Below are 23,178 nucleotides of genomic sequence, written 5' to 3'. Positions count from 1 at the left end.
ACATTAGAGATTTCTGCTACATTGGGTCTTTGGTCTTTTGGGGGAAGGCTTTTCAATCCGATGTCTTATGCTGCATCTCCCTTGGCTACCCTCTGGAGCAGTGGTATAGCTGAGGTGATGAGCGAGTGGAGAGAGCAGTGGTGAGAGTAACAAGAGAGATTAGCCTGGGAGGGAATTAGTGTTTCTCCTCTTGGTAATCAGGGAATTGAATGTGCACCCCACTTCCTACGTTTCTTACGGTTGCCATAGACACTGGCCCAGGGCTGATATTCCCTTTCATCCTCACGTTCTCTCTCCCTGAGCACACACAGACTATATCCCAAGGTCGATGCTGCGTCCTAATTGTTGACTAGGAAAAGCTGGATGGCATTAGTTTCAAAGGTGCAGTGGTTTGAAAGATACAATGAGGAGTTAAGAAAATGCAAACGCCATCTCTCAGCCCCCTGGTCTCTGGATGGCGGGCCAATGAGCAGCCTCTTCTGGAGGCTACAGAACTGAACCCTTAAGGGAGGAGTAGGAGAGTACATTTAAGGCAAGGAGGTCGAGGATGTAAGGAAGTTACTTAGGTATCCATTAGAGGGATGCTAGACAAATGCTGTAATAAATCACCTCGAAAACGTCAGTGCCTAGTTTTCTCATATTCAGTCCATTGCAGATTATCATCATGGGCTGCAACTTCACCTTGTGCAGTGGTCCCCAGATCCAAGCTCCCTGTATCTTGTGGCTCTGCCAATCCCTAAAACGACAGAACCCTCCCATTCAGGTGGGAGTACGAGAGCAGGGAAGGTGCATATTGCTTTTTAAAAATCACCTGGAGGGTGACATAAGTCTCTTATTCCACTGGTGAGAACTAGTCACATGGCCACATCTGGATGTGGGAAGGGCTGGGGGATACAGCTCCTGGCTGGACAGCCACCTCCCAGTGACATCTCTACCCAATGAAAGAGAGCTGAGTGCTGGAGCATTGACTGTCTCTCCCACACAAAGGTCTGAGAGGGGACAATAGATAGGACTGAGCTGGAAACTAGTAACCAAAGAAGCAGAGAACATTGTGGGAACTAGGCAAGACAGTTAACTGAAGGGAATGCCATTTCCCTGGTGGCTTTTTAAAACAAAGATGCAATGCATGATTAAATTAATTAGCATTGACCTTTGGGAGCAAGACTGACTACGAAATCAGGTCTGATGAGGTTGAGGAGACACTGCTGGGTGTTCAGGTGGAATGTAATCAAGAACTAGGCCCAGGGTCTCCAAAGAACTTCTTTCCTGATTATAAAAGAGAATTAACTCTTGACTTGTCCATTTCCTGAAAAAAAAAAATTGGCTGTTTGCAGTAGCTGGGGTGCTTGAGGCTTTTGGGGCTAGAACCGGAAATGGCCATAGGCTAGATGAGAGGTGTCCAACAGAAATGTCTGCGATACTAGAACTGTTCCACGTGTGCTGCCAAATACAGTAGCCACCAGCCCCAGGAGGCTATCGGGCACTTGAATGAGACCAATATGACTGTGGTCCTGAATTTTTAATTTTAATTCTGAGAAATGTACATTTATAACGAACCACATGTGGCCAGTATCCATGTCCTGCACAACCTGGCTCTGTTGGTGGTTGGCGGGGGTGGGCGCAGCTCACATGTTGTCTTCACTGGCCTCGCCTTTCTCCACCACAAGTTTACTCAGGTGGCTCTGCACAGCCAGGTTCAAATAATTTTTCCTCTTTGTCGGCCATGGTTGATTAAGTCTGGGGTAAGCACTGTACCAACATGAGTCAGTCACTGTCCTCTCCTAGATGCTGGGCAAATGACAGAGAATCAGGCTCTCCATGGGGGGGTTCAGGAGCTGAGGTTGGCCATGGTTCCTGCGGGGGGATGGGAGAGGCAGAAGAAGCCAGTCTTCAGAGAGAGAGATGACTGAGGCAGACTTGAAGAAAACAATGAGATGAGGAAGCCCTAATCCTTGCTCCTGTCCTCACCACCCTTGATCTGGAAGTATACCTAAAACAGGACTGCCACTGGCCCTTTTGTTTGTGACACACCCCTGAATTCTTTTAATAAACTCTTCTTTAGTAGAAGCCCCTGTTACTTATAGTAAAGAAGCCCTAACTGCTGAGAAGCATTTGGGGAAAGCACTCCTTGCTTGGGGGAAAGCACTAGATAGAAAGGAGGGGTTTGGCCGCCTAGCTACACAGCTACTGGACTCACAGCAGACCCTCCCCAGGGAGGACACCCGAGGCAGGCTCCCAGCACACCCCTGAGGTCGCCGCAAATCCTGATCTGCCTCTCTCTGCCTCACACATGGGACTGTTGATCCTTTCAGCTCAGGCAGACTTGAACAGGCTCTGAGGACTGAGACAATCTTCCAGACTCGCCAATGACTGATTGCTAAGCAAGAAAAGCCAGAATGCTAACTTCTTAATGGCCTACCTAGGAAATAATGGTGGTGTTAAAAGTCTTTAATGACCTAACCTCATTTATTTATTTATTTATTTATTTATTTATTTATTTATTTGACAGAGAGAAATCACAAGTAGATGGAGAGGCAGGCAGAGAGAGAGAGAGAGAGAGAGGGAAGCAGGCTCCCCGCTGAGCAGAGAGCCCGATGCGGGACTCGATCCCAGGACCCTGAGATCATGACTTGAGCTGAAGGCAGCGGCTTAACCCACTGAGCCACCCAGGCGCCTCTAACCTCATTTTTTTAAAGCCTTGATTTCCTCCCATATATCCCACTTTCTGCTGCACACAGAGGCCATGAGTTTTTCCTCTATTTCTTTGCTTCTACCATTAACTTAGCCTGGAAGGTCTGACCTCCATCTCCACCTATCAGTTCTACCACTATTTTAGAGCCCATTTCAAAGATCAAATCTTCCCGGCCTTTTGGAGTCAGCAGTCTCCCATTTTTACTTTGTGACTCCTTGAACACACAGTCTACACTGTTTTAGAATTATTTATGAATGGCTCAGAAGTTCAATACTCCAAAACTTTCATCAGACAAATTTTTTTATTAAAGCAGTCTATAATTGCATTCACTTCTCTGGTAGCTACTTCGTATCTTCATCTCACACTGAGTTTTGTAATCAATTTAGACCTTAAATGTCATACTCCTTGAGGATTTTAGCCTAGAATATGCTGGACGTCCTTGGCAGGCTGGTGAGAAAGTAGAAAGGGGGAACCAAACAGTAGGCAGCACAGGAAACTTGGAGTCACGGTAAGGGTCTGAACATTGACTGGATCTATGGAATGGAAAACTGCAGCAGATAATTCTGGATGGCTCCAACAGCTGGAGTCACTTAGCTAACCACTCCATAGTCCAGCGGCCCATTAAACTCGAAGAAAAACCTAGCCAGCAGCCAACAGGATTTGGGGAAGGAGATCCAGGCCTGACCAGCTGAGAGTGGCTGTTAAAGGCATGATGGGCTCTGGGGGCTCAGCAAGCAGACGAGTGAAGTAGAAGCACTAGCTTTGGAGCCAGAAACACTGGGGTTCCTGTCTTGGCCCCACTATTCACCTCTGGTGAGACTTGGCACAAGTACTTGTGCCTCTGGGAGCCTCAGGTTTTTTTTTTTTTTTTTCTTAAGATTTTTATTTATTTATTTGACAGACGGAGATCACGAGTAGGCAGAAAGGCAGGGAGAGAGAGAGGAGGAAGCAGGCTCCCTGCTGAGCAGAGAGCCCAATGCGGGGCTCAATCCCAGGACCCTGGAATCATGACCTGAGCCGAAGGCAGAGGCCTCAACCCACTGAGCCACCCAGGTGCCCCAGTTTTCTTATCTATAAAAGGACAGGAAACTATTCTTGCTTTCACAGAACTGGGGTTGAGATTCCCTGAAGGGGTGAATGAATGTGTGCCTTACTGAGGGTATCTTCATCTCCAGCATAGGGCTTGGTGGCACGCAGGTGTCGATCTAGGCTGGATTCCTGGCAGAACCTACCTTGCAGAAAGATCAGAAATCAAGAAAAGAATCAAGGCTGCTAGCCAGGTATGTGGTCTAAAATAGCGGGGATTAGAAACTCAATAGAAAACTTGGGTCAGAAGAAGCATGGTAGTTCCCACCAGCTTCTGACTCATGACTACCGATTCACTGGACACTCAACTGGGTCTCTCCCATGTGATTGCTACGTCCCCCAACACCAACCTCTCCAGCCCCTCTTGGCTTCCTCATCTTCTCTAAGACCACACTGTCCCGTGGCTTCCTGCTTGTCCAACTAGTCCCGCGGGCACCTATTTGCTCCTTTTATAAATATTGGTGCTCCTTGCCCTTCTGTCCTGGGTCTCTATCTTCTCACTTTGCATGTTCTCTCCCCACGACTTCATTCTTGTAGAATTGACTGGTTTTCAACGCTTTGCTGCTGACTCCCAGACCTGCATTTCCTGCTATTGTCACAGTGCAAAACCTTCAAGGTTCCAATAGAACCTTGAGATTAATTTACACTGAACTACAGTTATCCCTCTACCCTTGTGCCTGTGTCCCCCTACTTTTCCTGAAGAACTGGAGCCCTGGCTCAGAAATGATTACTGAGCATCTGAAGTCATCGCTGTAATCAATCCCATTATATTATCAGAGTATTAAAGATTGTGAATCATGACCTATTAGTAGGACTAGAATTACACTTGATCTTAGCCAAAAGGCCGAGAAGCGATAGTAGGACTAGAATTAACTTTGAGAGTCACAACCTACTCCTTCAAGCATAGAAGAACATAGGGGTGCCTGAGCAGCTCAGTTGGTTAAGCATCCAACTCTTGATTTTAGCTCAGGTTGTGATCTCACAGTTGTGAGACAGAGCCCTGTGTTGGGCTCCATGCTGGGTGTGGAGCCTGCTTGATATTCTCTCTCCCTCTCTCTGCCCTTCCCTCTCCCCCTCAAAAAAACAAACAAAAAGAATGGCGGCGCATAGCATGGAGTAGAAATTGCAGAAAGCTTGCCTCCCTAGTAAGAGCAAGTATTAAGATTTTTTGTTTAGTGTATGGGCATTGGTCACAATTAACATTTTAATTTTTTTATTATGAGCTGATACATATAGACAAAAGTTGAGTACTGACTGGATTAGGTCGCCATCTTCTTCAGAGAATCCCAAATCAAACTTTAGAAGGAAAGATTTAGGAATTATCTGGGTTCAACCACAAGCTCCTGTGCTGACTAGTGTGTTTTCTTTTTAATTTTTAATTTTTTATAAACATATATTTTTATCCCCAGGGGTACAGGTCTGTGAATCACCAGGTTTACATACTTCACAGCACTCACCAAAGCACATACCCTCCCCAATGTCCATAATCCCACCCCCTTCTCCCAACCCCCTCCCCCCAGCAACCCTCAGCTTGTTTTGTGAGATTAAGAGTCACTTATGGTTTGTCTCCCTCCCAATTCCATCTTGTTTCATTGATTCTTCTTCTACCCACTTAAGCCCCCATGTTGCATCACCACTTCCTCGTATCAGGGAGATCATATGATAGTTGTCTTTCTCTGCTTGACTTATTTCGCTAAGCATGATACGCTCTAGTTCCATCCATGTTGTCGCAAATGGCAAGATTTCATTTCTTTTGATGGCTGCATAGTATTCCATTGTGTACATATACCACATCTTCTTTATCCATTCATCTGTTGATGGACATCTAGGTTCTTTCCATAGTTTGGCTATTGTGGACATTGCTGCTATAAACATTTGAGTGCACGTGCCCCTTTGGATCACTACGTTTGTATCTTTAGGGTAAATATCCAATAGTGCAATTGCTGGGTCATAGGGCACTAGTGTGTTTTCTTGGACAAATTACTTTACCATTCTACTTCTCAATTTTTTTAATCTGTAAAATGGTTATAGAAATACTAACTCCTGGGCGTCTCAGTTGGTTAAGCATCTGCTTTTAGCTCAGGTCATGATCCCAGGGTCCTGGGATCGAGCCCCATGGCCTGGAGCTCCCTGCTCAGTTGGGGAATCTGCTTCTCCCTCTACCCCTCCTCCCTGCTTGTGCTCTCTCGCTCATGCTCTCTTTCTAATAAACTAAAATCTAAAATAATAATAGTAATAATAACTCCTCATGGGCCCATTGTGAAGATGAAATGAATATAGTTATTGCCTGACATGGGTAAGTGCTTTTTTAGTATTAACTACTCTTAAACAATGAAAATCTAAATAATTTATCAAAGATATTAAAAACATAGAAGTACGTGAGAGCTAACCACATAGAGGCATATTTCATGTCACGTGGAAATGGACAAACTCATCAGATTATTTCATGTCTTTCACGACATGACAAATATGGAAAAGGATAGCGTTCGCCACCGTGGGATAAAGGGAATAGTCCACTCTGGCTGGCGATGAGTGGCCAGGCGTGACGGTGGCTTCCGGGCAGGAGTCAATGCCAGCCTCAGGGCCTGAAGCGATCAAGAGCTCTACCCGTGACCCATTCTCAGCACAAAGTGAGCAGCTCTGGACTCTAAGCCAAGAGGTGTATGTCTTCTCCATGGCCATGTTACCAGTTCTGGGTGGACCTGTGATCTAGTTTGGCCTAGAAAGCTGATGAGAAAGATTTACAGCCCATTGTGTCTTTTTCTCTCCCACCAGATAAGAGAAAGGAAGCCCACTGCCCACGCTGATGCCAGCCTTAGGATGGGGATGGCTTCAGGGAAGGCAGAGAAAGTGAACAAAGGAATCTGGTCTCTCACCGAATGGCTGAATTGCTGAAATCAACCAACCCCAAAGGGTGCCCTTTTCTGGATTCCCTATTTAGGGAGGGATAGTAAGTGCATTTATTATTTAAACCATTTTTTTGAGTTAGGACTTCAGTTACACCCAACACAAAACATCCTAACGGATTCAGTGTCTTGCTCTATTTTACAGGTTTTCAAACACTGTTAATTCACGAAATCTGACTGAGAAATGCAAAGTGTCACATGTGACTTGAGTGATCAGTGTTATGGGCCACAGAACTCAGATCATTGCAGGGTTTATATTTGGGTTTTCAGAGGAGGATCCCTTCCACGGCAGAGATTTCCAACTAAACACTGCTCCGTCTTTACCTCATTTAGATTCTGGTTTTCTTTTTGGTGGACTCAAGTGTCCTCCCACAGGTCTGGATCAGTTCAGGGCATGAACCACTGGGACCTACAGAGTCACTGTCTGTGTCAACTGGTTCCTTGGCTAGCCCTGGGGGAGCTCGCTCCTGGAAATGCCATACCTACTGTAGAAAGACTGAAGTTCGTGAAACTCAGTAACCTGGATGACATGGAGTCCCTGCTATCTAGATGGCCCGTGACTGACTGTGCTTCCTCTGATGACGTGACCTTCTTGAAGGGGTCACAGGTGCATGACGGTGGTAGACGGGAAGAAGCCAGCAGGGCAGGCACAGGGGGCATCTCTGTAAGCTGCCCACGACTCTCCTGCCTCTTCCTCAGCCTGCTGCCTGGCGTCAAATGTTTGGGCAGGAATGGAACCCTGAAAACCCTCTTTAACCCCACCGTTTGGGAGCCTCTCCTAAGTGACAGAGGACAGGTGACGGGTTCTGGCCCCAGCAAGGGCCCAGCAGGTGAATGTGTGCCAGAAAAGAGCACGGCACCAAGTTGACACCCTACACGGAAGGGCGGCTGGAACCGTGACAACGCAGTTTTGAAGCAGAGTTCACACTGTCCCTTTATGTGGAGGCTACTCCAGGTGACAGATGGCAGCACACACGTTTCCAGCCCTGCAGTCGCTTAAGAGACTCCTTCCTCTTCTCCACCAACTGAATTTATCCAGAAGCAGCCCACTAAGGCATGAGGACTCCTGGCAGCGGCTAGTTCATTCCTACACTCTCCCTACTGCCTTTGTTTTTATTCTTAGTATTAGAAACATTTAAGATCTTCAGAGCTCTGCAGACCACTGGGCTCCCCTTAGCTGGCTCAACCCCTGGAATTTAGCATCCACACAGCACCTGCCCTGGGGAAGGGTGACCGGGATGGGTCAGGTTCTGGGAAACCTCACGAGGACCTCTGAATTGCAACACTTGAAGGTACAGACAGCATGATCCTCTGCCAATCCCAAGGCCAGTTCCAAATTTTTGACCCCGTAGTGTGTGATGCTTCTTCAAGGAAAACTTATTAAAATATTTACTTTTCAACCAGGGAATGGCTTTTGTGCAGTTAATGGCAATTTCAGTTCCTAGAGATGAAGACACCATTACCTTTGGGTTTGCTGCCATTCATTTTGGAAAACTTCAGGGGATTATTTACACAAAAATAAAGCTAGCTAGTAACCATCCACTGTCCTCAGAGATTAGTTTGAGGTCACCTTAAATCTGTGACAGATGTTACAGCCTAGGATTTTAAGGATTATAAAGAACAATGAGCATCGATTGAGTGTAGAGTTAGTCACAATCTTCCCTCAAAAAAAAAAGAAGAAGAAAAGGTTTTCAGTAAAAGGAAATTTAGGTGGTGGCCCTCTTTTATGGTTATTTAATATGAAATTATATTATCAATTAACATCAAATTATATTATCAATTAATAGAAATGCTTTTCTTGGCCATTTTTATCCTCTAACCAGTGAATTAAAACCTATTCATATTACAAACAAGTGTAATGGGTATATACATTAGAGTACATAGTACTCTTTATTTTCCACTTAGAGATATTAATCAATGAACACAAAACTGTATATATTCAAAGTATACAATTTGTTTTTTTGTTTTTTCTTTTTAAAGATTTTGTTTATTTATTTGACAAGTAGGCAGAGAGGCAGGCAGAGAGAGAGGAAGGGAAGCAGGCTCCCCGCTGAGCAGAGAGCTTGATTGGGGCTAGATCCCAGGACTCTGGGATCATGATGTGAGCCGAAGCAGAGGCTTTGACCAACTGAGCCACCCAGGCACTCCCAAAGTATACAATTTGATAAGTTTTAATCTATGTTCTATGCCTTGAATAGGAGGAGACTTTTCCAATTTCCTCCAAAAGCTTCCACTGCTTTAGGAATTTCACAGCATGGAACTTAGAAGGGCTTGGGGAGGAAGGTACAAGAAGTCAATTGTTAGATACACACAGACCCCAGCACCAGAGCATAAAAGTGCGTATAATGGGAACTGAAAGGCAAGGAGATGAAATACCAACCATTCTCTGTCTGTGTTCTCTTCTTTGCCAACATGGCTCAGAGGAGTGTGCCACCTCCTCCATCTGGATGACCGCACTGGGTGGCAGCGAAGGGCCCACAAGATGACTGGATCCCCAACAAATCCACTGGAGGTTAAGGCCAGGGTTCTCAGAGGCCTAAATGGACTGACCACACAGTGGGAGGGCTGGTACTGCTTGGAGAAAGGGCTACGAGTCAGTAGGCATGGTGCTGTCTCGTGCGCCACACAGCATCTTCCAAAAATTGCTGCCAAGACTTGCAATCCATTTTTGTCTTAAAGGTGACCTTGACATTCTACCCATTGTGTAGTGGGCTCTATATCCCCTGGCCTTGAATAGGGGTGCACTTTTGTGGTTGTCCCATGCAAGTTGCTGTAGAAGTGAAGAGAAGGGACTTCGGAGGCAAGATCATTTTTTTTTTTTTTTTTTTACTTTGTTCTCTTGATATGTTCCTACATAGAACTCAGCCACTATGCTATAAGAAACACCGAGCAGCCACAAGGAGAATCTCAAACTATCTCTTCACAAATAACTTACTTACAAGGGGAAAAATAAAAACTATATAGTGAAGGAACCCAGTGGACATTACCTTAACCAAGTTAACAAACCAGTTAACATGACCTCTAATGAGGAAAATAGATATTATGTGCCTCCAGACATAATGTACTTGACAAAGACACAACATCACTTCAATGGTATTTCTGCAAAAAAAAAAAAAAAGAAAAATAAATTTAATAACAAGAGACATCAGATAAACAAAGAGAAAGATGTTCTATAAAATAACTGTTCTGTACTCAAAAGTGGCAAGATGAAGAAAGATAAAAGAAGACCAAAAACTGTTTTGAATTAAAGGAAATGAAACAGGCATTTTAACTAACAGGATATGATCCTGGATTGCATCTTAAACTGGGGCAGCGAGGGATGAGGGAATAACTATAAGAATATTATGGGGATATAGAAAATTTAACATAGATGTTGGATTAGATAATAGCATTACATAACTATTGTTACCTCCTAATTTTGATATTTCTACTTTAGTTGTGTAAGGGAATTCGTAGTCCTTAGGAAATATAGATGCGAATGTTTCCAACCTACTCTTAAATGGTTCAGAAAAAGGAAAATGTATGTGGGAATAATTGGCAAATTTGGAAGAACGGTATATAGAAGTTTCTCATTAGATCCTTGCAACTATACTGGAAGTTTAAAATGATGTCAAAATACAAAGCTCTTCCTGGACCCTCCCCCCCTGCAAAAAAAAAAAAAAAAAAAAAAAAAGACGAAAAGGACATAAATGTTCAGGGGATGGGGCTCATTTGGGCACAGGCAATACTTGCTTCTAGAAGGTTCTCTGAATCCCAACAACACTTACAAGCTGGTTGTGCTTTAGGAAACAATGGGTGATCGCAGGGAATGGGGATAAACTACAGAGGATGTCATGGATGCTGGACAGGAATCTGGACCAGCACGGGACTCCCAGAGCAAAGTGATGAGTGTGTGCAAGCTCTTCCTTTTGTGACACCGTGTGGCAGTGAAGAGCTACTGCAGACTTGAGCGCCATCTCTGTTCGCCAGGATTAACCTCTGAACTCAGTTACCTCCCACAGTTGGGGAACAATTTGGGAGAAAAGACCTTAAGGAGACATTATATTTCCTATTAAATATAGTAGGTGAGTTTTCAAACGACAAAGTGGGGAGAAAAGAGATGTCACAGCGTCTATATCCTGAGTTCATAACGTGATGCCAGTCCTTAGCTTTGTCGGTTCCTGTCCCACAACTGTGTCGCAACCAGAGCATGTGCCAAGAGAAGATGACGAAAATACAATTGGATAAGTTCTCATGAATGGGAAAAATGCAACCGCAAAACAAATTATGTAATAGTCCCTTGGCATAATGTTGTGTTCTTGAAAAGTTATGAGTAAACTGAATTTGTATAATTGAAATCATATTTTCTTTGCACTGAGAAGCATTTAAAAAATATTATAGAATAACATTTTTAAAATGTAAAGACATTCAAACTTTCTAGTTTTGTAAGCCAAATTTTCAGTCTCTGAAAACATCATGTTTCTGTAAAGGGCAGTATTCCTGCAAAGTCGGATGTTTAAAATAGAGACTAGTGATAAGCCATGTAAGCTTGACAGCAGAAATTCTGTGTTTTAAAATAGTGGAGCACATGATAGAAAATAAATGTGTGTATAGCTATTACGATAATTTATTGATAAGACTGGTAAGTCTTTACAACTTTTATTTTTTTATAATGCTTCATGTATTGTCAAGACTGTTTTGGTTATAAAGTGAAAAAGATCCAAATCACCTAGTTTAAGCAAGACACAAAACAAAAAAGGAATTTATTGGCTTATACAGCTGGGGAGTCCAAGAGGTGGTTCAAACTCTCGGGCATGGCTAGATACAGAAGCTCAATATTTCCTTCCTTGTTCCCCCTTCGCTCCCCCCTCCCTTGTTTCCCTCTGTCCTTCCTTCCTATCATCTATCACTGTTCTATTTTCCTCTTTATTTCTCTCACTCTTTGTACAAACAGCCTTCTCCTTAATGCCAGGGAAGACAGCCAAGAGCAGATAGAATAAGTCTCTCGATGTGCTCTATCAGCAATGCCTGGGGTAATAGTCTGGTCCAATTTGGATCACAAGCGCATCTCTGGGAGGGGGAGGAGGGAGGCCATGTGACTTACAGCCCTTCCAGGATCCCGGCTCTAGATGGGGGACGGAGTAGTAGGTTACTAGGCGTAGTTCACTTAAAGAACCAGGAGAAAAAGGGGAAAATGTAGTACATACAAAAACGATAGCTAAAAACCCCCATGTTTGATAAAGGCAGAGTTTTATAATGTAATTCTAATGGACCTAAACATAGGTAACCATGTATCAAAAGCTCTTTAAGGTAAATACTGAGCAAATGTATAAAGATCCATTATAATAGATTTAAAGAAGGCACAGTTTTATAAGAGCCAGAGATTTTTAAAAATCTAATGGAGATTTGGTTAAACAAATCTTACTTTATTCATGAAATAGCTTTGCCATTTATTTATATGCAAATGCATTACTGAGAGGAAAAGGTAAGTTTAAAACAGTATACATGTATAAAACAGTATATCAACAGTTTTATTTGATAAAACTATTTTCGTTTTATAATGTATTTTCTTCCTGCTTACATAGCTTTATGTGCATTTACAAAGTAGGACAGTATATACAACAAAATGTTACAAAAGGCTATTTCAGGCCAGAAAGAGATGAATGATAGATGATTTTTTTTTTTTTGCCTCTTTATATTTTCTTATTTTTCTATAGAACTACATGTAAAACAAAGCTTAAATTCTATATAATTCCAAAGTTTTATGCATCAACTTTAGTTGCAAGTGCTAATCGCTTTCAAACGAGCATGGGGCCTGGAGGCAGTCAGTTTCACAACAGGTCGGTGTCAGGCCTCACTCCTTCACCTGGTTAATTTGGACAAAGTGATTTGGTCAATAAGAAATTTTAACTGTGCTGGAGCACCTGGGTGGCACAGTCGGTTAAGCACCTGCCTTTGGCTTAGGTCATGATCTGCAGGTCCTGGGATTGAGTCCACTTTGGGCTCCCAACTCAGCGGGGACCCTGCTTCTCCCTCTGCCTCTTCCCCTGCTTGTGCTCTCTCTGTCTCTCTCTCTCAAATAAATAAAATCTTAGGAAGAAAAGAAGGAAGGAAGGAAGGAAGAAAAAGAGAAAGAGAGAGGGAGAGAGAGAAAGAAAGAAAGAAAGAAAGAGAATGGAAGGAAGGAAGAAAGGAATAAATTATAATTGTGCTGACAAGAAAGGATTGTCATACATCCCAGGGACTTTATATTATGCTTATTATCAATAGCATAGATCTTTTTTCTAACATGAACACTGATCAGAAAATTATGAAGTTGTCATTAAACATCTTTGACTTGAAAAATAGAATAATCATATTACATAAATGGCTTCAACTTTTTTTTTCCAGTAGAATACTTCCAAATTTTTCGGGATCAAAATTCATAAAGTGCACAAAAATTCACATTATAGAAATCATTCTAGGATTATAACCATGATATTAGCAAAACAGCCTTGAAAGAATAGATAATTCAGAAAGAAAAAGAAAGAAAGGAGGAAGGAACAAAGAGGGAAGGAAAAATTTACTAGAATTTTGCTACGTGCCAACTAAGCTCCTAGGGCAAGCACTATTATAATCAGAAAATGCCATCATGATTACTTTTTAATTATTTAATATACAATTTTAATATGCCAAAGTTAAATTAGCAAATTAACTTTTGGGGAATCTACAATTTTAAGTTATTTCTTATTATCTTAAAATTTTAGTAGAATAATTAAATGAGGAAATAAAAGCAAGGTAAATAATTAACCCAGCTTCCATTCTACCTAGCCAATGAGTGTTTGCAAGTAATGTAACAGAAAGCAGTAAGTAATTAAGGAAATAATTTAGTGGGGAAAATGTGTTTAATAGAACAAAATAAGCTAAGCTAAATTCTGATAAATCTTTATTATAAAGATGCTGAATAATTTTTCCATTGGCAGTAGCAAAAATCTTTATTGCCTGTTATAAGTTCTTGGAAATACAGTGTAGAGGGAAATTCAGCAAAATACAAAAACTGAATTATCTATTCAGTTATTTTCTTCTTTGGTTTCTATTAGTGTCCTAATAGCTTAAAGAAAGCATCAACATAAGAGAGTTGTGGTCGGCCAGATTTCAGTCATGTAACACAGCTTATTCTTCAGTGACATAGGATTCATTCTATCTTTATGATTTTATTAGTCAGGGTTCTTCAGAGAAACAGAATGAATAAGATGTGTGTATCTATAAACAGAGACTTATTTTGAGAAATTATCTCCTGCAGTCATGGAGGCTGGCATGCCCCAAATCTGCAGGGTGGGTTAGCAGGCTGGAGACCTAGGGAAGAGTTGATGCTGTATTTCAAGTCCAAAGGCCATCAAGCTAGAGACCCAGGAGGAGTCAATATTGCAGCGCAAGACTGAAGGCCATCTGCTGGCAGAATTTCCCTTGCTCAGGAGGAAGTCAGTCTTTACTACCATTTAGAAACCTCAACTGATTGGATGAGGCCCACCCACATTATGGAGGGCAATCTGCTTTCCTCAACTGACTGATCCAAATGCTAATCCCATCTAGAAACACCCTCACAGAAAGGCCCAGAATAATGTTTAACCAAATATCTGGGCACCCTGTGGCCCAATTAAGTTGACATGTAAAACTAACCAGCATTCAGAAACATCCAGAATATTGTCTGGCCACATCTCTAAGCACTAAGTCCAGCCAAAGTGACACACAAAATTAACCATCACAATGACAAAAGTTAGATCTGATGCCTGAGATAAACAGTAATTTTTCTTTAGTTCCTAAACAAATGGCTTAGTTTCTCATTGAATATAAGAAAAATTAAGTTTTCCAAGTTATTTTATGAAAAAAAAAAAAAAAAAAAAAAAAAAAGGAAGACCTTCAGGATAAGAGAAAACCATCAGAGTTACTTATATAAAAAGGCTAACAACATCTGAGATGGACACTTTTGGGGTGACCAGCATTTTGACCTTCTTATGTTTGGGCAGTCTGCCACTCATGCATTATGGAAGCCAAATTCTCATCTTCTACTGAAATGACACACTTGGCTCCCATTGATTCCTGATGGCTAGAGCATATAACCTAAGAACCATTTACTGGATGCTCCTCCTCACGACTTTTGTATTGAAGTAAACACACAGAGAAGGCAGAGAAAATGCATGACCCTGGCATGACAGTGGCAGCTGACTCCAAGGTCTTGAGCTGGTATTGGTGATGGTAGCAACGACAGTGTCCAATGCCCACTGAGGAAGCAACAACGTAACCAGACCCCTCTCATGAAGATATTTAGCTATGTTTCATCGTCTGTCTCACTGGTTGATTCCTGTCAATTTTTCAGGCCTGTCCTCTGGCTTTCCCACCAACTTTGTGAACCACCTATACCCATTTATTGTATTTCTTTTTGTTTATTGTACATTTCTTTTTGTTTATTGTAATCAGAAGTAGCAACCAAGAGCCCTGACCCTTGTAATCCCCTTTCTAGGAAATTTCAAAGTAAATTGTTTTGATATATTTTATAGAGTAGTTACAGCATAAGTGGGGGTATTCTGATGCACTACAAAGCCTGGATTAATTTTAGAACATAATGGTGTGTGCATTTACATCAGTTATCCAAAATCTGCCTTCATATAAGACAAGATTCCCTCCTGTTGTGCACTGACTTGTGTTCCCTCAAAATTCTGAAGCCCTAACTCCCAGAAATTCTAAATGCAACTGTATTTGGAGCTAGGGCTTTTCTTTAGAGAGGTGACTGAGTTAAAATGGGGCTGTTAGGGTTGGTCCTAATCCAATATGACTGGTGTCCTTATAAAAGAATAGGACGTTAGGACATGGACAAAACAAAAGGATGATCATGTGAGGACACAGCAAGAAGAGAGCCATCTGCAAGCCAGAGAGAGAGGCTTCAAAGAAACCAAACCTACCAACATCTTAATCTTGGACTTCTAGTCTCCAAAACTGTGAGAAAATAAATTTCTACTGTTTAAGTCATCCAGTCCATGGTATCTTGTTATGGCGGCTCTAGTAAACTAATATACGTGCCCTGAAGTACCTTATAATTTTGTAAAGAGAGATAAGCATGAATAAGAAAAAAATACAGATGCTAAGATATAAATTGCACGTGGCATGGTGGAGGATAAAAGAGAGTTAGGGAAGAAGGGTTAGGAAAATGCTATGTGAATTTAGATATTATTTGTCTTATTTTTAAGCAAAATCTTTTCTTGAGCCAAACCTCATATAAATACTAGTTGCTTAAGCTTAAGAAAAATGAAAATGTGTTTGGCTAATTAACATACCATCACAAATGAAATGCAATAAGAGCAAATTATAAAGCAACTGATGGAGGGAAAAGAAGAAAAAAAAAAAAAAAACCCAAACACCAAAATCCAAGCCTTAACATCCTGTTTTTAAAGCTTTGTCTGATGAATTTTTTTTAACATATTAATATACCAACAAATGTAAATATATATTATACCAACAGAAAAACTATAAATCTAGTATCAACTTATTCTTGTAAAGCAAGGTGGCAAAATTTGGTACCAGGCCATCAGCTGTGAACATCCTATGAAGCAAATCTCCCACTAGGTCAACTAAGACCAGAATCTATAGGGATAGTTTAATGCTTCAGAAAACGAGACTTCACTGTAGAGGAAAGGAAAGCACTAAACAATGCCGTCTCTGCCATTATGCCCACTCAGGTGGAGGTCACTGCGATGTTAAGGGAAGTGTGGTAATCTCTTGGGGCATGGCAATGTAAAATTTGGATGAAAAAGGTCATGGGTCCACTCTAGCTCAATGGAACTAGAAAAAAAGAAAAAAAAAAAAGGTCAGTTAGAAAAGAGCAAGAGAAGGTGGAGAGAAAGTCAGTTGGCATTATCTAACCTTCACTGCTCCTACAAAATGTCTGTTCTAGGTTGTTAGCATTCCCTGTCCAGGTTCATAGGAAAAAAGATACTGAAGTTTCAATAATTTGTGGTTCTAATTAAGTGCTTTTGTTTAATACCTCAACTTCCTTGTATTCACATTAGCACAAATGGGATAAAAGTGTATCAGTTTTTCTCTGCTAACTACCAATCGGATGCAGTTTCCCAATTAAACCCATCTGGAGCTAATATGCAGTTTTCTAGGAATTTTCACATTTCTCCCTCAAGATGGCAAAGAAGAATCTAGAACTCACCCTAAGCTGGATATATCTGTGGGTTCACAGTGTAAGGAAACATTTCTCAGTGCTAACAACACTTCATATTGGTCACAAACTCTGGAGCCATGGAGATTTTATCCCGTCTTGCAAGCTAATTAAGTTAACTCGTTAGTTTCACGGACTCTGGCTACCTCAGGAGATTCCTGGATCGGACCCAAAGTACTTCACTTCCCACAGCACAGTAAGCTGCCTGAGCATCAAGTTGCGTGAGCTGCAACATCAACTGGGGTCTGTTGCTTTTGCCCCTCTAAGTCCCAGAAAGAACACATAATAGACCCAGAGGACAACGTGCACACACAGTGGGTTGTACAGCAGAAGTGAAACCCACAACTAAGGGCCCAGATTTCTTAGCAGGCAACCAGAAGCCAGTCTCTCCTACCCTGAGAGTGAGTCGTTAGTACTGACACATTAGACAGGATATAGTCACCATCCTAGTTAGGCATCCATTGCAACTAGCTTTCGAAACTGCCCAGTCTCAGGAGACAGAGAAGCCTGGCCATCTAGCATATTCAGCAAGAATGTGTGGGACACTTGCCAAGAACGTGCAGGGGCCAGCCTCTTCTAACAATCCGCCCCACGAGTTCTTCACAGAACTGACATTTTCACATGAATTTACAACCCTGTTGACCACTCTGATTAATCTGACTGGCAGAGGCCTCATTCAATCTGTTTCATACAGCATTGAATTAAGGCCCTGTCACCAATAGCCAAGTGGCAGGATGAGACTAATCTGTCATATTGATCTCAATCATGTCCCTAGGTTCCTGGAATCTCATATGCCATTAGCATCTACCTTAGAAGGCCACTGGCTTTCTCCTTATGGCTCTGATTTGACCTTCCTGTCTGCTCTGAGGCATTAATCCAAGTTCAGGTGATGCATTGAGGATGGTCCAAAATCTGTCTTCTAGAGCAATTCTAGTATCTAGAACAACTCTGGCCAGTGAGTTGAGACAGACCTGCCTTCTAAGGCTCAGATAGCATCACTGATCACTCTAGCTAAACTCAGGGACAGATTTCTTACCATCTTTTCTAACCGACTGACTCACATCATCAGGATAACAGAGTGCACAGAAATGAGTCCATTACTCCTCTGGTAACTAAGGGTGGCTCTGTTTTAGAGAGATCTCCACTGTCTTCTGGAGCCTATGCAATCTATTGGTGCGTCCCTAAATACTTGAAAATCTCTTATGACTACAGCGAGGGTGCAAGTTACTGTGATCTTGGAAGCAGTAAAATTAATGCCTGGCTTCCATACCATAAGTACAGTCCTGGGAGTGAATAGGGTATCCCCAGAAAGAAAGTGTTGATTACAGTTGTTGGGGATCCCTAGCGAGATCACCCTACGTCTCAAAGGACAGGTCAGGTTGACAGTGTCTCTGACATGGTGAAGAAGTACCCCCCACCAGGAGGAAAGTTACACAAGAAGGATACTGTCCAGCCATCTGTCTATAAACCTACTTCCTGGTTAAGCATCTGACTCCTGGTTTTATCTCAGGTCATGATTTCAGGGTTGTAAGATTGAGCCCCACATCTCCGGAGTCTGCTTGAGATTCTCTCTCCCTCTCCCACTGCCTCTCTCCCCACTTAAAATAAACAAATCTTTAAAAACAACAGCAGCAGCAGCAACAACCCTATTTCCTGGTATTCAGCCTGAAATCCCTTGTTTCCTCCTCATTGAAAGGCAATACACTGTAGGGCCATTTAATTCCCAGTTGATTATGCAACATGGTCAGATGTTTGCCACCGGTTTCCATGGACTTCCCTCAACTTCCATTGGTTGACAAAGCTCTTATCTTTCCATTTTTAGAAAGTTATGTCTTTCTCAGCATCCTAACCTCATCACCAAAAACTAAAGAAATGAGAAGGGTCTGAGATTTTACCCTATTTGCAAGCTAACAAGCTACCCAACCACAGTTTCATAGATGCTAGTATAAGGCACAAGACTCCTGTGCTAAAGACAAAGATAATTTATTCTTCACAACCATAGCAGTGACCAGAGTATAAGTATTATTTTTGGGGGGCTGCCAAGCCTCAGTTCCTACACTTGTCGTGCATTGCATTATAAGAGATGAATCCTGAATTCAGAGAAATTGAATCTTTTATAATGGGTAGTAAGCAATCCCTACCTTTGCTCCAGAAGAAGCCATTTTCTCTATCTTCCAAAGCTGTCCTCTATACAAACACTCTGAATAGACTGTTTGGAAAGAAGGATATTTAGTACCTCCACTCAAAACATTCAAAAACCCACAGAAAGCTAGCTCTCAACAGAGATCTGTAATTTCTTGGTGGAAATTACCAGAAGCCACTAACCTCTAATTCCTATTTCACATGAGGTAGGATTGTACTCAACTGCATTTAACAAAATCTTGACTACAAAGGTTTAACCAAATGTTTGTTTTGAATTGGGTTCTTTTTCCCCCTGCAGGTAACCAGAAGTCCGGAGGTGGACAGTACAGGTCTAGTACAGGTATAAATGAGGTCTGCAGGACATAGGTCCCTATCCTCCTGCTTCACTATCTTCATCATTTGGCTTTCCACCTGCTGGTCCCAACAAGCATACTCCCCCTCCATTTATAGAATGCAGGTGCTCAGTTGAAAGAAGTAATTATCACATTTGAAGGAAAGTTAAAAAATTTGACATAGGAAAAATGAAGAATTAAGATACACATGCAGGGTGACTGGGAGATACCAGCACGTAGATCTTTCCCAGACACAGAATGGTCTAGAATTTTACTAGAAAATTTGTTTAAGTGGATCAAAGTAATACTTTGTTTTAAGGGACAGGAACAAAGCATTGATTGGTTAACAGGCTAACAGAGGTTACTTGAAAAGTTCAATGCAACTGAGTAATTCAGCAAATGAGCTATGATTCAAAAAAATATGTTTTCAGGGCTCCTGGGTGGCTCAGTCAATTAAGGGTCTCACTGTTGATTTCGGCTCAGGTCAGAAGAGTCTGCTTAAGATTCCCTCTCCCTCTGCCCCTACTCCCTACCTCCTACCTCCTCCCCCCACACATCATGGGCACACACATTCTCTCTCAAATAAATAAATCTTAAAAAACAAAAAACCAAAAATATGGTCTTTTTGAAATATTTTATTTATTTATTTGACAGAGAGAGAGAGAGAGATCACAAGCAGGCCGACAGTCAGGCAGAGAGAGGGAGGAAGCAGTCTCCCTGCTGGCTAGAGAGCCCAATGCGGGGCTTGATCCCCGAAACCTGAGATCACAACCTGAGCCGAAGAGGGCTTAACCCACTAGCCACCCAGGCGCCCCCCAAAAATGTGTTTTTAATAAAATTTGGAAGTTTTAAATTTTATTACACAAATGCACAGTTCAAATAACACTGTAATCTTTGTTCGGTGCTACTGTTCAGATGACTGATTTATGGCTTATAGTACTGGGTAAAAATAGGAATCACACTTCTGAGGAAATCAGAATTCAGCTTGAGGCTGGTTTAGCTTGTGACAATACCCTAGTGTTAGTTATTATACTTCTCCACCTTCTGTATTACCTTATGGAATTGCTACATAGAATTTAACACCAAGAAACCTAAATTTCCTTAGAGTAGAAATAAGCTACTATGAACAATTCCTTTACAGTAACTAAAAATTAGAGTATCTGCTACAGTTAGTATCAGGGTTTCATTTTCAGCATAAGCTGAGGCAATCGGTTTCTAAATAGTTTCTAAATACTTCGTCGGTTCTATACAGTCTAAATAACCCATTTATGTTTAACAGATCCTTTCACTGAATAATCCCAAAGCACTTAACATCTTCGAGATTATAAACTCATATAGACGGAGAAGGAAAATCGTTTGAGAATAAAGACAATCCTCAATTATGCATTCTGTGAATTAACATGTTCTTAACTTGTTCCCTTCCCCTGTATACTGTCTAAAACTCTTTTATCTAATGGTAAAAAGGGTTGATAGAGACGAGTTTGAATACGGTAAATGAAATTAGAACTTGTCATTCGGTTTCAGTAACTGTATGTTAGCTCTGATAATCTCAAGTTCATTATAGATGTTTAGGCACATAATTCTCTTGGCCTGCTCCTATCACCAGTAAGATATCCTTCCCCAATGTCAGTTTCTAAGGGTAAAATAATTGCTTCTAATAGTTTAAAATTATTAAATAAGGGCGCCTGGATGGCTCAGTCATTAAGCAACTGCTGCCTTCAGCTCAGGTCAGGATCCCAGGGACCTGGGACGGAGTCCTGCTTTGGGTTCCCTGCTCAGCTGGGAGCCTACTTTTCCCTCTCCCTCTGCCCCTCCCCCTGCTTGTACTTTCTGTCTCTGGCAAAAAAATAAATAAAATATTTTTTAAAATAAGTAAAATTATTAAATAATAAATGACAAGTTCTTCAACAATCAAAATATGCCCAGGCCCTTCTCACATGTTCAAGGTTAGCTACTGTGGATGCAAACAATAATTATTATTACTAATACTGTAACAATAATCATAATAATTCCGTATATTTACATGGTTTTTCATTGTTTAAAAACAATTCCATATTTTGAGCCACTCAATATTTATAAGAGAAAATATTCTTCAAATAATACTGCCTCATTTTACATATAAGGCAATTTAGACCAAAAAAAGTTTAAGGGACTTGTCCCATGTCATAGGCATAGAGATACAATTATATCCAAGACAGACATAGTCCCTCCTCTTGTTAAACTATTGTAATGAGAAGTTCAGAGGAGTTGTGAGCAACCTTAACATGGTGTTGAGCTAGAGTCCCAAGGACAGACAACGTGAAGGACAAAGAAATAGACCTGGGGGCAGAGTGGTACTCAAAGGATGGGAAATTTTCCTGAAGTAAATAAAGTCTCATTTCAAGACTTCACTGTGTTGGTTCTGAGAATATTAGCTTCTTTTCAGAATCTATCAAGTTGATTTGGGACTTTATAGAGTAAAACTGTGAAAGTCAATACCTCCTAATTAACTTTAAGCCAGTGTTTTTCACACTACTGCTCTGGTACCAACCATTATCAGTTACATGGGGTGCTTGTTAAAAAGATCTGGCAGGAGGCGGGGGAAGAGGTTACTTCAGACCTAACCTTCTTGGGGTGAGAGCCAAGAAAATTGCTGCTTTAACTATAAATACTTTGGGGATTTTGAAGTCAAATAGCAAAATACGATATTTTTGGTAGTGGCTCCAAAGGCTCCTGCTTCCTGCTTCAAGACGACTCCCCCCACCCTTTTTTTTTGGATGGGTATGGAAGAGAGTGTGTATTTGGCTATTTAGGAAAAATCATAAAAGGTATAGTTGGGGTAAGAGTGGGTAAGAGTACTATATTGCAAGCTGTCAGTACCCCCACCCTTCACATGCAATGTGGTTGGCTTGGAATAGGTGCTTGATAAATATTTGTTGACTTGATGAGACACAGGTATTTTTAACTTCCATGAGTTTTGAAAGTGCTTTCTTTTAGCTTTCTGCTCCAATCTTCCAGTGTCCAGCCAGCAGCAGTAGTGTAATGGAGAAAGGGTGTGCGGATTTGGGGGAAAGACTGAATGAATTGAAACCCCAGATTCTCAACAGTTGAGAGGACCAGGTTCCTTAATCTGCCCCCATTTATAAAGAAGTAATAGAAATAACACATCCCAGAGTTTGGGGGAGTCGTAAATGAATTAACAGATATCTACCATATATAGATATCAATGAAAATACTGTAAGCGCAAATGCTCAGAACGGCGCTTTACGCCCCAATGCAAATGCGTTCTATAAATATTCAAACCCAGGCAGGACACTCTACAACTCCTTATCTGTAATACGTCCCCTTAACAGGTCAGAATCTCGGAGCAATTACCAGCAAGCAAAAAAAAAAAGAAAGAACAAACGAGAAACCTGAAGCGACCCGGCCCAGGGACCGGGGGCTGCACGCTCGCGCGTTCGAAGAGGCCGGAAGGGGTGCAGTAGTGGTCTCTCCCCGCCGGGTTTGCGGCACGTGGTCCGCTCCGGCGGGAGCTTCGCGACAGTGGGGGAGGGGAGAGGCGTGGGACGACGCGGAGGGGGTCTAGGCGGCCAAGGCTACGGTTGGGAAGACGCCACTGCGCAGGCTCCGGATAGGCGCAACCACCGCGCGAAGATCGAGAGGGGGGGAGCGTTCACTCGGCTCTGCGCTCCTTCGATCTACTTGCGGAGCAACAGACTAACCGTTTCTTTTCGTTTCACGACTGCAATTGGCGTCGCCCTATGCAAGGGATAATCGACAGAAAGCCTCTCGTCTCAAGACTGAAGAGACTTCTTTTTCTAGTCGGACCCCTTTGTCCCCTGTAAAGGCCACAGTGGACAC

General features: G+C 41.9%; 1 long non-coding RNA gene across 2 annotated transcripts; it reads right to left on the bottom strand.

Annotated features, from left to right (window-relative positions):
* Window positions 1-8,543: 8,543 nt before the first annotated feature.
* On the bottom strand, window positions 8,544-23,139 carry LOC132018377 (uncharacterized). 2 transcript variants are annotated; one of them, XR_009404518.1, is made up of 4 exons: window positions 22,731-23,139; window positions 19,006-19,073; window positions 9,065-9,783; window positions 8,544-8,954 (listed from the first exon to the last, which is right to left on the bottom strand). It is a non-coding gene; the product is annotated as an uncharacterized LOC132018377 (long non-coding RNA). The 2 variants fall into 2 exon arrangements; XR_009404517.1 differs by having other exon boundaries at window positions 8,544-9,783.
* Between the last annotated feature and the right edge of the window lie 39 nt (window positions 23,140-23,178).

Source organism: Mustela nigripes, chromosome 5 (assembly GCF_022355385.1).
Source record: "Mustela nigripes isolate SB6536 chromosome 5, MUSNIG.SB6536, whole genome shotgun sequence".
NCBI classification, from domain to species: Eukaryota; Metazoa; Chordata; class Mammalia; order Carnivora; family Mustelidae; genus Mustela; species Mustela nigripes.
Note: the sequence above shows the minus strand (reverse complement) of the source record. Positions and strands in the feature narration are given on the sequence as shown.